Raw genomic sequence first — 15,581 nt, 5'->3', positions numbered from 1 at the left:
AAGCAAAGGAGAAATTATCCTGTAATTTTGTATTTATCATAATCAAGAGCAGGGGTTCATTAGAACAATGAGCAATTGTCAAATTATTTCTCAGAGTAGTTATCTGAAGAATGAGAAAAGGGTATTTCCTGCCTTACTGCTTTTTCTCCCACCATCTCCTGCAGACACACAGAGTCTGCAGTTTCTATCAGCCTGCCAGATCAATTTCCCATCCCTGAAAAGAAGCATTTATGTTAAATGATTGTAATTAAGAAGCTCCTTACAGCTCAATAGCTGTCTGGACACGCAGAGGTAATTCCCCATCGATTCCCATGGGGCCAGGTTTCCACAGGAAGATCTTCAAAAGGCACTGCCTGCTTTGGGAATGCAGCTTCCCTGGGCTTCTTAGAGAATCTTAGAGTGGAATCATGGAATCATTAAGGCTGGAAAAGGCCTCAAAAATCATCATGTCCAAGCAGTGACTGGTCTGCACCTTGTCACCCAGCCCAGAGCTCTGAGTGTCACATCCAGGCCTTCCTTGGACACCTCCAGGGATGGGCACTCCAAACCCCCCTGGGCAGCCCCCTTTCCATGGGGAAATTCCTGCTGCTGTCCAAGCTGAGCCTGCCCTGGCACAGCTTGAAGCCATTTCCCCTTGTTCTGTCCCTGTTCCCTGGGAGAACTTCCCCCTCCTGTCAGGGAGCTGTGCAGAGCAATGAGGTTTGCCCTTACAGCATCAATGAAAAGAGCTGGGCAACTCCAAAGGGAAACTCCAAAAAAGTAATTTTATTCCATCAAAAGACCTCAGGAGGCTTCTAGAGATGCCACAGTTTGGTGCCTCAAGTTTCATGGGATGCCTCTCTAGTAATTAAATCAACGTGGCCATCTACAGGTGTGGGAGACAAATCCCTGTCTTCAGAGCTCCCTCACAGAACTGTGCCCACTAAACTTCCTTGTGCTGTCCTGCATCACTCTCCTCCTGTCTGGCTTATCAAAACATCAAGTTTATGTAGAAGTCAGGCTTATTTTTATCTCACATTGCTCCTGACACTCTCCAGCTGCAGCCTGAAGTGGCTCAGTGCCCCCTGGTCCCAGAGGTGGCCTTGGACTCTCAGAGCTGGAACCAAGAGCAGGGGCAGGGAGGACACAGGTGGGCAAGGAAATGGAAGGAGTAATTTTTAACTAATTAAAACCAGAGGATGTTTAATGATCTCAGGATTGCCATCAACTGCAGCTGGCTGTGGATCAGTGTCAGTGCAGAGAGGGGAAGGGGAAGGGGAAGGGGAAGGGGAAAGGGAAGGGGAAAGGGAAGGGAAGGGAAGGGAAGGGAAGGGAAGGGAAGGGAAGGGAAGGGAAGGGAAGGGAAGGGAAGGGAAGGGAAGGGAAGGGAAGGGAAGGGAAGGGAAGGGAAGGGAAGGGAAGGGAAGGGAAGGGAAGGGAAGGGAAGGGAAGGGAAGGGAAGGGAAGGGAAGGGAAGGGAAGGGAAGGGAAGGGAAGGGAAGGGAAGGGAAGGAAAGGAAAGGAAAGGAAAGGAAAGGAAAGGAAAGGAAAGGAAAGGAAAGGAAAGGAAAGGAAAGGAAAGGAAAGGAAAGGAAAGGAAAGGAAAGGAAAGGAAAGGAAAGGAAAGGAAAGGAAAGGAAAGGAAAGGAAAGGAAAGGAAAGGAAGCTATGCCAGTTTTGGTGTGTTCCTCAGTGTACTGCTGGCTTTGGTACAAGTGCAGGAGAGCAGAGCTGTTGGATGAGAAATAAATAAAATATCTCATTTAGTTTTTCATTGAATGGGAGCTGGGGATTGCCAAATCTTCAGCCAGCAGCACTTGTAGAGGGGAGCAGGGGGAAGGAGGCAGCTGGATCCCAGCCCATCAGTGCCACCAGTGTCCAGCAAACTGGGCATGTCCCACCAAACCCACTGTCTCTCCAGGCATCTCCAAATCCAGGGCTGGTGTGACTTACTGCACAGGAATTCCAACCCTTCAGGTAGTTAATCATGTTCAATAAACTAGATACATGTTTATCTTAGCCGAGTATCCCACAGGGATGTGAGCAATCCTTGGGAAGCTGCTGGATTCTATCTATGAGGCATAATTACATTAAATCATAAAGTGCATCCCAAGCCTTCCGTGATTACAAACAAAGCAGTGGTAATCCACTTCCCCCAAATACACCAAAGTTACCACTAAAAGCTGCAAGAGAAACAAGCAGAACATTGTAGTGACCAAAAAAATATTCCAACAATATCTGGAATATTCTAGTGATGGTGGCTGTAATTATGTGTTGGACATTTACCATGTAATTTTTTGTTTGTTTTTGTTGGTAAGGATTGACTTGCTCTAGATGTTCTCCACACATTCACCACCACTAAACTTTTCCCTAAAACAGGACTTAAAGATTTAAAGGTGACCCTAAACTCCTGCTGCAGTTCCAAATTCTGGGTCTGGCTGAGTTCTTCATTTCTAGCCAGAGGAAGGAAAGCTATATCAAAATATAAGGTGGTTAAAATTTGGAAGGGGTGGAAAGGAGAAGGGCTTGAGAGAGAAGGCAAAATGACATACACAAAAAAAAAAAAAAAAAAAAAAAAAAAGCCCTAGAATTGGATCATAAAGACTCCCATATTTGGAACAGTCCATTCCACAGCTCTGGGATGGCTCCCTGGAATTTAGGTGACCTGCAACGTCTGGATGTTGTGGATCACTATTTTCTACCCCTTGCAAGTGGCAAATTTGTGGTCTAAGCTACAGCAGTGAATTCACTGACCCAATACCACCAAAGCATTTGCCTTCTGGATATACAGAAAATGTTTTTCCTTGAGTAATTATTCTTAATAAACTCTCCAGAAAAGAAGGAGGACTCTCTGTGTATAAGCAGCAAATGCCTGATATTGACACACTGCATTCCAGCAGTGTTTGCTGCAGGAAAGAGCTTTGCTCTTCCAAGGAGTAAGACACAAGGACAGCAGATATGAAACCAATTTACCTCCAGAACTTCAACAGAAACACCATATAAAATCAAAGAAAATAATAATAATAATAATAATAATAATAATAATAATAATAATAATAATAATAATAATGTTTCTAAAGAGCAGAACTCATGGTTTGTTTGTTTTGTTTTTAATTCCAGCTGCTTTCAGAAGCCAGACTGGTGGGTTTGGGCACAACTGAAATATTAGAAGATAATTAAGCAGGAAAAACAGGTAGGGCCTTAGAATTACAGCAGAGGAAAGATTTATCATATTAACATGAGCAGAAATAATAATAACAAAAGAAAGTGGAGGAAGCCTTGCAGGAAATGCTCAGGAATAGTAAAACCCACCAAGCTGCTACAGAAATAGAATCACAGAAAATATGAGATCTGCTAAGTGCATTTTAGTCAAAGAGCATTAAAGTCTCTCCGTTCACTTCAAGGGGTTTCATATCAGACCTTAAATGTAAATTTATTTTAAACAGGCTGGTATGTAGGAGAGAGAGGTCTGACATGCAGCTTCCTTAGCACATCCCAGGATGACTTCATTCCTCCAGCCTGCCATCAGAAATATTTGTGCAATCCAGCCTCAACTTTGCTCCTGTTTGGGCTTGGTCGGTGTAAAAGCAGAGCCAGCAGAGCCAGGGAAGGTGATCCAAAAGCACATTCCAGAAACCTCTACAAACACTCCAAATCCTTTCCCACTGTGATGATTTTAGATGGAGTTTCTCACCTTTGGCCACAACACCAGCACATGGTGCTCCCATGGGAGTTCTGCAGCTCCCCAGGATTTCGGAGCCCATTTTCAACAGAGGTGGATGCACATCAACACAAACATTTACCAGGAGCTGCAGGCTGAGTGTTTCTGCAGGATCTTCAATTAAGATCAGCCTGCCTTAGGTCCAAAGCATGGATTTGGGAGTAAACACAAAAACAGATTTCAAAGCAGCTTATTTTAAAATTAATGGCTGTTGGCACCTGCGTGGAACGTCAGTCAAGAGCGGTCGAGGTGAGCACAGCTGAAATGGTGAAATAAAAATATTAAGCCATCTGTTATGTTTTACATATTATTTTTAGAAATGCAGAATAAAGACAGATTTATTCCTACTTCCCCTTAATGAAGTTTTACAGAAATAAGTAGTGCACTAACAGGCTCTTGACAATTTATGGCAATAACCAGTCCAGAAAAAGCCCATTAAAAGGCCAAGTGATGTTCAAACCATTAAATGTGTAGGCAGGGCCACCCCATAATTTTCAAGACAAAAACCAGCCCAGGAGCTGGGCTGTGCAGTTGGAAAAGGTGGGAGCAAACAGTGGCAACTGAAATGGCAAGAAAAATCTTCATTTTGTTCTTGAAAACAATGCCTCAGGCACTCTCCTTATGAGCAGAAGGGGGAGAAAAATCCAACTTCACTGTCTGCAAATTACACAGAGGAAGGACTTCACATTTCCACAACAATTTCTGGCTTCAGGTGAATTTCTCATTCCAGTGAAATCTGAAGCTGAGTGAGGCTGGACCCAAAGCACATACTCCACATTTCATCATACTCACAGTCAAAAAACTGCATTTTTGTGAGTTGACCTGAGATGAATTGACCATCATTAGTGAAGATGAATCATCAGGAAAAACCACAAGCATAAATCAAAACAAAACCCCCCACAAAAAAAACCCAAAAACCTAAATTTCAAACCTAACTCTCCAGTTCTAATTGTAATTATCAAAGCCATACTCAATAAAATAGAATTAGCACTTCTGCTCAATCTCACACACCAATGTGGGAGGCAAAAAGGAGGGGATCAGTGTAGTTTGATGCAGCTGGATAAACATGAATTAATGATTAGTGGAGAGGTCAAAATTAGAACTGTTAGAACTAAAGGTTAAAAAAAAAAGTTTTAGAAGTTTCTCTCCCCAGATAGAAATGTTCATAAAATTAATTGGAAAATCAAGTGCTTTACCTTTATACTGCCTGTGATTCCTTCCCCTAAGCCAATAATCAAGGATTTAATTATGTACAAGGACATAATCTCGTGTGCCTTCCCAATTTCCAGGATTTTGGTGCATGTGGAAAGATTCTTGTCCAGCGTATGTGCATTTATTACTCTAATTTAACACCTGTCATGGATCTTAAATGAACTCGGGGGAAAAAAAAACAACTAATAAAATACAAATACAAGAATTATTATATAATTTCACAGAATCATGGGAAAATAGATTAAGAGTTTTGGAGTCCTTCACACATGCCAAGAAGATGGAATAATCCCATTGCTCAGCCATTTGTTCCCAAACCATCCCAGTGCACGTCCAGCCTTCCCTGCTGGAGGTTGCACAGCTGATCCACGTGAAGCTGGATGTTGGTGCAGCTCCCAGATTTTATCCCAGGGCGGGTTGGTTCCCAGCCTGGACTGATGCATGGGCTGCTCTTTTCCAGGTGCAGAACTTGGTGTTTTTCCTGTTTCAACTTCATGAGGTTCTTGAGAGCCATTTTTTCTTTTTTTTGGCCGAGTGACATCCCTGGGCATCCTCTGCTCCTCCCAGTTTGGAGTCAGCTGGAGGCTGAGATTCCTTTGGTGCCCCAAAAGGAATCAAAAGGGGCACCAGGAGCTGTGAGATTTTAATCTGCAGACCCTTCAAAGGCCAAACCCACTTCCCACTCCTCCTTACAGTCCATCCATCCACTCCATTTGTCCTTTTCTTGGCCAGCAAAACTGTGGGATAATGCTGAAAGTCTTGCTAAAAACGGGCTGCTCTCCCCTCACCCACAGATCCAGACATTTTGTGGTAAAAATCTGTCAGGTTGGCCAGCCATGGGTAAATTTATTGCCTGCAGAGGTTGTGGAATCCCCATCCCTGGAAGTGTCCACGGCCAGGTTGGATTTTTTCTTGGAGCAACCTGTGAGAGTGGAAGGTGTCCCTGCTCGTGGCAGAGGTGGAACTGGATGAGCTGTAAGGTCCCTTCCATCCCAAAACATTCCATTATTCTACATTCTACACTTCTAAATCCAAGCTGGCTGTTCCTGACCATGTTCTTGTATTTCATCTTCCTGGAAATAGCTTTTTTTTGAGAACATATTCACTAGTTTTCCCAAGGAGTTCAGGAAAGTTAATCAGCCTGTTGTTCCCTAAATCCACCTTCTTATTTTCCTTAAAAGGACAATAAATCATTTCCCTGTTACAGCTGTAGGGGAATTTTTTAAATGTAGTTTGATTTTAAATGTTCGTTATTCTGATTTTTAGGTTTCATATCCCTTCCACTTAGGAAAGAATCCACTTAGATTTTCAATTCCTTCCACTTGGAACATCCTTTAGTCTCTTGGTGCTAACTTGGCTGATTCTCAGGGTATAACTTGATTTTCTGTGTGAACAGTCCATCACTGGATGATTTCTTGGCAATCTTTTTCAGATCTGTGTCACATTTCTGGAAGGTTTATATTTCATTTCTAAACCCCAGTCCAGGAATGGGTTTGGAATTTTCCTTTGTGAAGTGTTATATTTATGAAATTCCTGGCCTCACTAAATATTTTAATTCTGTCCTCTCCATGTGCACCTGCACTGGAATAGGAGTCATTTGAGAAACTTTCAAGACATTTGCAACAAAATAAAGGTCAATAAAAGATTTTAATCATTCAATTGGCAAATATTTGTTGTGTGAGCAGCTCTGCACTGCCAGAGCCCACAGAGAACACTGAGTTCTCCAAGAATTTTGCTTTAGTTACTTCTGAGCCCTCCTTGTTTGCTTCTGATATTTCCAAGTGGATATTTTTGATCTCAGCCAAACATAAAAGGTGGCGGCTGCTTTTGAAGTGCCTGAGAGTTTCCCAACTCATTTCAGTGGGAATAAATTGAAACCCTTAATTACATTTTGTCATCTCTATCAATCTTTGTGGAAGAACTTCAGCACAGTGGTATTTTCCTCATAGGCATATCCTTGTGGGATAATAATTGAAAATGTGAATTAACTGCATTAACTATCACATAATCAGGTTTTTTTTTTTTCTAACACAGTCAAATTTCTGATTGACTTACACTGCTACAGCAGTGACTTGAATTAAACAGCTGCCATTTTGCCATTAAAAGCAGAGCAAGAGGATTACAAGGAATTCTGAAACAAATAAATCCTTGCTCCACTCTGCTGTTGTGCAAACTGTTTTCTCCAGTTTCTCTCTCAGCTTCATGACTGCAGACATCTCTAGACTATACCCAAAGCCACCAGAGCTGTTTCAGGTGCTGAAATAAACTGAATATTCATTATTTATTCCCCCTCAAGTGGCTGATCTTTGCCTCACCTTCTTTTCCCTCTGCTTCTTCTCCTGCTTCTTATATCTGTAGCAAAATAAAAAGAAAAAAAAAAAACAAAAACAAAAAAAGGAAAGGAAAAAATCTTTTTTTTTTCATTCAGTTTTTCAAGGCTGCTGAACAAAGCCTTTTATCCCCACTGTACCTCTGAAAATGTGCCATAGTTACTCTCCACACTTGGATGGATTTCCCACATCCCTCCTGAAGGTGTTCTTCCCTTTTCCTCAAGAAATATTAATGACAAAGCTCAGGCTTATAAAAGTATGTTGACAAGTGGCTGAATTATCCTGTTGGAGGAGAATTTTAATTTGCTCAGATTAGAAGGGAGTAAATTCCATTCTTTAGCACAAACCCTCACCTGTTCTGGAATGGTTGTTGCTTCCCCATTGGATATATATTCTGTCTTCTACTGGAGTGATAAATTTTGTCCTCAAAATACGAGGACAGGCTAAGAAGTGCTGAAGGTGCTGAAGTGCTGAAAACCCTTCAGAACACAAAGCACAGGCAGGCAGAAAATGCCATTTTCTAAACAAAAAAAAAAAGCAATTAACCCTAATTAACCTGTGCCCCTTCTACAGGCAAGGGGCCAAGATGAAAGAACAGAGTCCTTACTAAGAAATAAAACCACAAAGAGAGTTTATTTTAGGGAAGAAACCTGTGGCATCAGGACAGGGACCTGGAGGGTGACACTGCAGGGCTCTGTTTACCCTCCCTCAGATCCATCAAAGTCTCGGAGCCCTCAGTGGACACACATTCAGTGCAAAATCAAATAATGGTTCTCTGCTAATTTCCAGCATTTTGAACTCTTAAGTAGCATCTGAAAGAGGAGCTTTTCTCCTGCCTCTAGCAACTCCCACAGAAAGAGGAACATTTGGAGCTTAGCAGGGCTCCAGTACATGCAGCACACAGCATCTCTCAGCTCCATAGCAGGGACAGGGCCAGAAAAAGAAGATCTGATGGAAAGAGATGCAAGAAGAATTCCACGGCCAGCTCGTGTAAATAGTCACCTATTTGCACCAAACAAGAATCCATGTTTTTATCAGGTCACTGGATGAAATCCTTGGGCTGCAGCAGCTCATTACACACACACAGAGATGGACACTGTGCCTGGCACAGCTATCCTCTCATCTGAATAATCCCCATTAAAGAACTTTGTCTTTTTAGCTGCCACAAGCTGAGGATGTTCACCTTCCTGGTGGAATTCAGTGCTCCACGCCACTGTCACTCTCCTCATCGAGCAGTTCCTGTCTCTCCACGCTGCTGCAGCATTACATAACCACCCCTGTGCAAAAGCTGGAGGAAAACCCAGCTCAGGAGCCCAGCAGAGCACAGCCACGTCCAGGTGTCTCCTTGGAGAAAGGCACAAACTCGGAGCTGACCAATTCCCACTGGAATTGCAGTGCTGGGATGGAGAGGGGGGAGAGTGATGTGCAAACAGCAGAGTCCAAGAGAATACAGCACCTTTCTAAACCTGCTCATATTCCGGGGAAGCATTTCTGTCTTTCCTTCAGTAAGGGTGTGGATTTCTCCCAAGGTGTCTGAACAGGGATTAATAGAAAACATTAATTGAGTAGCAATATTTATTATTTATTAAAATCCCACTATTCAACATGCACATAAGGCCTTGAGCTCCATTCTGGGCATACAGAGCATGGAATAAATGCAGTGCTAAAACTTAATTTATTCCCAAACTTCAATGTGGCGCTGTTTCCTGGGGAATTATTCCCACCAAGAGCCAGGATGGATTTCCCACATCCCTCCTGAAGGTGTTCTTCCCTTTTCCTCAAGAAATATTAATGACAAAGCTCAGGCTTATAAAAGTATGTTGACAAGTGGCTGAATTATCCTGTTTCAAGGACTAGGCAAATTTTTATTTGCTCAGATTAGAAGGGAGTAAATTCCATTCTTTAGCACAAACCCTCACCTGTTCTGGAATGGTTGTTGTTTTGCCACTGGATATATATTCTGTCTCTTACTGGAATGATAAATTTTGCCCTCAGAATATTCCAGACACAGGAAAACACTCACAGTAACACTGCTGTGCATCTTTCAGAGCCCAAGGTAGCAATTCTCTACAAGAAAATGTCCCACCTTTAATTCACCCCAGGATTCAGTGTCTGCCTTAGAACAAAGCAGCAGAATTCATTTGGGATAACTGTTCAGTAAGGCACTGCCTCAGCAGCTCCAAAAAGCTACAGAATACAAGTTACAGGATGGAGTTTTAAATACAACATAGAATCACAAAATCACAGAATCCCAGAATCACAAGGTTGGGAGACCTCCAAGAGCATCGAGTCCAACCCAGCCCCAACATCTCAACTCAGCCCTGGCACCCAGTGCCACATCCAGGCTTTGTCAAACACACCCAGGGATGGTGACTGCACCACCTCCCCGGGCAGCCACTCCAGTATAAACATGTTTTATTTAATTTAAGAGCATCACAATGTACATAACCAAGAGCATGAACATTTTAACACAGCACACCTCAAAGACCAAGCAGTACATCATGGAATGATAGAATCCCAGAATCCCAGAATGGTTTGGGTGGGAAGGAACCTTAAAGCTCATCCAGTGAGTAGGAACACCTGCCATGGCAAGGACACCTTCCACTGTCCCAGGCTGCTCCAAGCCCCAGTGTCCAACCTGGCCTTGGGCACTGCCAGGGATCCAGGGGCAGCCACAGCTGCTCTGGGCACCCTGTGCCAGGGCCTGCCCACCCTCCCAGAGAAAAATTCCTTCCCAATATCTGATCTGAACCGTTTTGAAGCCATTCCCTGTTGTCCTGTCACTCCAGGCCATCATAAAAAGTAACTCTCCAACTTTCTCTCAGGCTCCCTTTATCATCTTCAGATGATTGCAAAGCTTTTGCCACAGAACCAGTGTCAGCACAGAGAAAGAGGAGGGATGAAGATGGGCATCTTCATCTTTGAGACACTTTGATGTGGCACCTGGGGACGTGGGTTCGTGGTGGCCTTGGCACTGGTTGGTTGGGAATGGTTGGGCTGGGTGATCTTGAGCATCTTTCCTAAGGCAAATGAGTCTGAGTTTCCAGGTGTGTGCAAACACCAGGGACTTTGGAAAGGGCCTGGAATCAAAGCCATGCTTAGAATCATTCATGAAAAGGTTCTAAGTGGGATGAAAATCCATTGAACAAATCTGATTATTCCCAGAATTCCCAAAACTCACAGAATGACAAGGTTGGAAGAGGCCTTCAAGATCATCAAGTCCAACCCAGCCCCAACACCTCAACCTTATTCCCCTTTATTTCCTGTATTTTTGCATCAGCACAGACAACAGCTGAGGTCATCAGGATAACAAGCTCCTGGTGCAATTCCTGTGCACAGAAAGTTTGTCCAGTGCTTTTCCAGACATGTTTTGCACAGGGAAGGACTCGACACAAGTGCCAGGCAGTGACAGGAGAGGAGAGGAACAAAGTGCTAATACACCCTGGGGATTGAAAATAGATCACTCACCTAAAAGGATCAGAAAATCAAATTTCTTGTGAGCAATTGGAAGAATCCCACAGATTCCAGGAGCTGTCAGTTGTAGGGATTTGGGGGAATTTTGTAGAAAACTGCAGCAGTTTGGGAAAGCTGTCCTCCAGAGAAAGGGCACACCCAGAGAAATCCATATCAAGTATTAAAAGATAAGAGATTCACTGAGCGAAGTGGAGAATTTCACACTGACCTCACAGGAACAAAGCACACAGAGACTGTGCCATAACATCAGAGATAATTTCTGAAGGAAATAGGGGTTAACACTGGAAGCCAAGAAACAAAGAGAAGTTCAGCCTGGAAGAGGCAACAGTAATAGCAAGAAATTAATCTGTGAGGAGATCAGCAGCAAGAGGAAATGCTGGGAGAGTTTCATCCCATTTCTCAACAGAAAGGAAAGATACGGATGACATTTAGTAGGATAAAGAGTATTTTTTGTGGATTTTTGCACTGGAAAGGCCTGTGGTGAGAAAGGAGCTACTCAACCCAAGAGGGACGATCCTCCCCTATAACTGGATAGGACATAACATAAATCTTGATGTTCTCAAATCAATTAAACCTGAAGAATGCACTAAAAGCCAGCCTGAGACAACATCAAGTCTATCTCAGAATTCATGGAGAATGAGGGGAATTCCAGCAGGCTGGAGAGAACACATGTGGTGCCTGTCTTAAATGTGAAGGATGTTTGGCAGGAAAAGGAAAAGAAACTGGTGAATTATGGACCACTCACCTTAAATTAAGCTCTCTGAAAAATAAAACCTGCTTTGAGCACCAGGAAATATAAGCCAAAATGGCTTTATCAACAGCACATTGCATCAAAGCTGCCTCATTTCATTCCACAGTAGATCAACACAGTCTAAGAAAGAAGCTGAGGAGGGTCATATATTTTGATTTTATTAAGATGTTACACCATCTGCCACAGTGTTCTAATCAGGAAGCGGGCAAAGCTGTTCTAGGAGAAATTACCTTCTCATGGCTATAAAATTAATTGTGAAACATGCCAAGGAGGAGTTACCAGGGGTGCACTGTCAGCATGGAAGGATGTGGCCAGTTGGGTCTGCCCAATTCTGTCAGATAAAATAATGTTTTTTGTGTTTTAGAGGGTAAAGTTAGCATCCAAAATTATCTCGGCAAAATGAAGAAAAGGTGTGAAAAACCAGGTTCAACTCCAATAGCCACACAGACTATTGCCCTAAAACAGGACTAATTGCTACAAAAACAAAGAAAAAACAAACCCAGAAATAATTGGCTACAATTACAAAGGACTGGAAACAGCCAGAGAACAAAATTCCCAAACATGCTCTAGATCTCACATATTCCACCCTGGAATGTGTGAATCAGGCCCAGGAGAAGCAGAGCATCCCACTCCTGAGAACAAGGATCCAACCCCTGCCTTGCTTTGTGCCTGATGACTCCACCACCACAGAGCCTCCACTTTAAATTCTTCCAAAGTTGTTTGATGTTGCTCTGAGCCAAACGTTTCCTCAAGGTGTTCGGCATTTCAGGGACGCAGGGCAGATGTTTTACCAAGCTCCTTGTGGGTTCCAGCAGCCTGGTTGTGTCTGCCAGGAGCAGATCCTGAGCGAGAATAAAACTTTTGGCTGCCTCGCTGAGACATTTGGAGGAGGAGGAGGAGGAGGAGGAGGAGGAGGAGAAGGAGGAGGAGGAGGAGGAGGAGGAGGAGGTGAGAGGCCTTACCCAAGGAAGGCTCCAGAGCTCTGGCTGAGTCACCCTGGGCTCAGGACTGTTGCCCTGATTTTTAAAAGTGTTAAGTTTTCTTTTATAGTTCTTTTGAAAGTTTTCTCATAAAACTTCTTTAGCCTTCTGATAATGTTTACATATTTGAGAGTCAGAGTTCCCACACAATTTCATGTACAAATAGAATACTTCACATAGTTCTCTGTGGGTGGAGAGAAATGATTGACTGATCTTTGGACCAGTGCGGTTGGAGAGGTGGTAATTCCATCCTCCAATCCACGGTCACCTTTGGAATTCTATAAATACCAGATGTTTGAATAAAACTGGCTCTTTTTCTCTTTTGAACTTACCAAGCTTCTGTGTACTCATTTCGTGTCCAATAGTGACACAGGACCCCAGGAGCAGTTAGGACTGGGGAAGCGTTAGGAATAGATGTGGGGGTTTAGATAAGTCCCTGCCTTTTGCCCAAGCCCCTGGCAGCAGGCAGGAGTTTTATTGAGGTGGCCAGCACCCCCAAAACCCACTCTCATTCACAAGTTGTTCAATAATGGCTGATTTGGTTTATTGTAGAATGAATTATTTATATAATGGCTGATTTGGTCTATTGTAGAATGAATTATTTATTTAATAGACACAAAACTAACAGATGTAAGACTTAAACTAAATACTACACAGGAGTAAAGACAAAAAAAAAAAAAAAAAAACTACTAGTAGGTAAACACAGCACGAGGTTAAAGTTACCTATTAATGTTACAGCTAGCAAAGAAATACTATAACTCAGAGAAATCCATGAAATTCCTTCCCTCACTAAATATTTTAATTCTATCCTTTCCATGTGCACCTGCACTGGAATAGAAGTAATTTGAGAAAGTTTCGAGTCATTTGCAACAAAATAAAGGTCAATAAAAGAGTTTAATCATACAATTGGCAAATGTATTTTACTGTCCAGTTGTTGGTGGGGCACACATTGAGATCATTTCCCTCAATTCCTAAGACATTAACCAGGGAATCTGTGCCCAAACTCTGGGGAGAAGTCTTGAACCCTTCAGGGTGTGTGTAGAAGGCTTCTGCCTTTGTGATAATTTGTGTGCCTTTTATAGTTTGTAAAACAGTGTCTCTCAGTCAAGAATATTTCTTTTATCTCTTCCCACATCTGCTCTCCAGACTAAGATGTTGATCCTTAGCAGGGACCTGAGTCCTTTTGGCACCAGAGATGATCCCTTTGGGCCTTTCAGCCCCTGGGTTATCTCTTCATTTCTACACCCACCATCTGTGCTAGAGAGAGGGGGAGCACAGCCCTGCCACAGGAAGAGCCCAAATGACAGCCCTAAAATGCTCTTGTCTTGAGGTGCCTGGGGCTGGTGGGCTGGGGAAAGCAGCAGAGCACAAAGGCAAGCACAACACTCCAAAACCCTTCCAGGGCTTTCCAGCCGAGCGCATTGAAGCAGCAGAATGTTCCTCTCTCCTTTTTGGGCAGCAATCACAAAAAGCAGATGTTACACTCTGCTCATTTTTGTCACTGGCACCCGGCCCCCTGGCAGGATTTGAGCAACTGTTGGCATCCTTGAGCAGCTGGGCAGCAAAGCTGCTTCCTTCTCTCACACAATGCCAGGCTGAGCAACCTTTGAGCCTAAAACCTCCTTCCTTTGTGATCTGGATTTTGGCAGGCTTCTCCTCCACTCCCCCTGCTCAAGTGGGGTGTTCCCCAATCCTTACAGAGTCTGGGGTGTGTCTTTACTGCACCATAAATGCTGCTGAAAAATAGATGTAAAATCCATGACTCTCCTTCAGCTTTCACTGCAGAAACGCTTCCAGAGCTGTCTTTGCAGTTTAACTTCTCAGGATCTTTTTGAATTCAACCTTCATCCATAAAGCAGGAAAAAGACTTAAGTGTGATGCATTTTATCTGGATGTCTAACATAATACACAACTTTACATAAAATGCTGAATAATTTTGACATTAGACAAACAATTTAAAAGTGAAAATTGCAATCATTGGCAATAAATCATTTGGAGAATGGGTGCTGTTAAATCCAGCATTGATAGGTGGAAGGAGAAAAATGATACCTTATACATCACAGTTCTTTTGCTGGAAGCTAAATGTGATGTCTGCTGTGGAAAATAAATAAAATCCCCAAACAAACATAAAAATTATCTACCTATTGGTCAAGTGCACAATATTAGGAATGTCACTGATAGAACATTAAAAATATAAACAATATATACCTGGTTAGGTATCAGATGTCACTTTTTCTGTGTTTTAATTAATTACTATGAAGAAAGAAAAAAAAAAAGTCCAAAACCAAACAAAGTTTGGTTGTGAGATCACACAATAAAATACTAGAGAATATAGAATGTAAATCCTCTGGGTGGGTGTTCCAGCAGGAAAACTGGAGATGCACTCAGCAACTGGAGGAGAGAGTCATGATTGAAAGGATAAAGGGAAAAACTGCATGGAACAGTGTTTCAATACAGTGCAATGGTCCAAAATTGCCATAATTTCCAGATATCTTCATAAAAATCAGCCGTGTAAGTCCTGCCAGCAGTCAAAAACTCGGGCATGCAGGGGGAGTTGGGCTGGACTGCTCCCAGCCAGTGAGGAGGAAATAAATATTTCCTGCCTCAAATCCTGTTTGCAATGGGATAAAATGATCTCTGGAAGCAACAGGAATCATCTAAGAAAGAAAAAAGTAGGTGAAATTAATTCCATAATTGCCACCTAAGATTTCTTCAGCCTGGGTGAATGTATTATCCATGGGAAATGTGGTTGCATGGAAAATTCCACTGGAAGTTTAATTTGGTGCATCCTCTTGAAAAGAAAGGGATGTGTTACTAAAGGGACAGGGCAGGTTCCTGGGGGAATTCAATATTTTTATGGCTTTTAGCCTTTGTTCCATACTTTGGATCTTGCCAGCAGAGACAACCTTCTGTGTTTGGGAGGAGTAGGAATTTTAAAACTCCTTAAAAAGCAGTTTGGGGGAATACACTGGATGTAGCCTCATGAATCATGTGTGAAATATCTGTTTGTGTTACTCCAAAGGTTTCCAGGCAGAATTTATGGAATGAACTTGAAGCAAAATGGTCCTGATGTGAGGATATGCTCAAACTCCTTTTCATCTTTCACTGGACACGTGTAGGATAGAGAATAACTGCTC

The 15,581-nt window shown here is 42.7% G+C and overlaps 1 protein-coding gene across 2 annotated transcripts in view; it reads left to right on the top strand.

Moving 5' to 3' along the window:
- KCNJ6 (potassium inwardly rectifying channel subfamily J member 6) overlaps positions 1-15,581 on the top strand; it is a 163,586-nt gene that overhangs the window by 7,009 nt on the left and 140,996 nt on the right. The window contains exon 2 of one of the 2 annotated variants that reach the window (XR_008435751.1): positions 3,426-3,991. The exons of the other annotated variant lie outside the window; for it this stretch is intronic. The gene's annotated coding sequence lies outside the window, so the exon portion shown is untranslated. Of the gene's footprint in view, positions 1-3,425; positions 3,992-15,581 lie in introns of those variants that run through there. 2 annotated transcript variants of the gene reach the window in all.

Source organism: Vidua macroura, chromosome 2 (assembly GCF_024509145.1).
Source record: "Vidua macroura isolate BioBank_ID:100142 chromosome 2, ASM2450914v1, whole genome shotgun sequence".
In the NCBI taxonomy this organism is placed as follows: Eukaryota; Metazoa; Chordata; class Aves; order Passeriformes; family Viduidae; genus Vidua; species Vidua macroura.
This window is presented reverse-complemented; position numbering and strand designations above follow the sequence as displayed.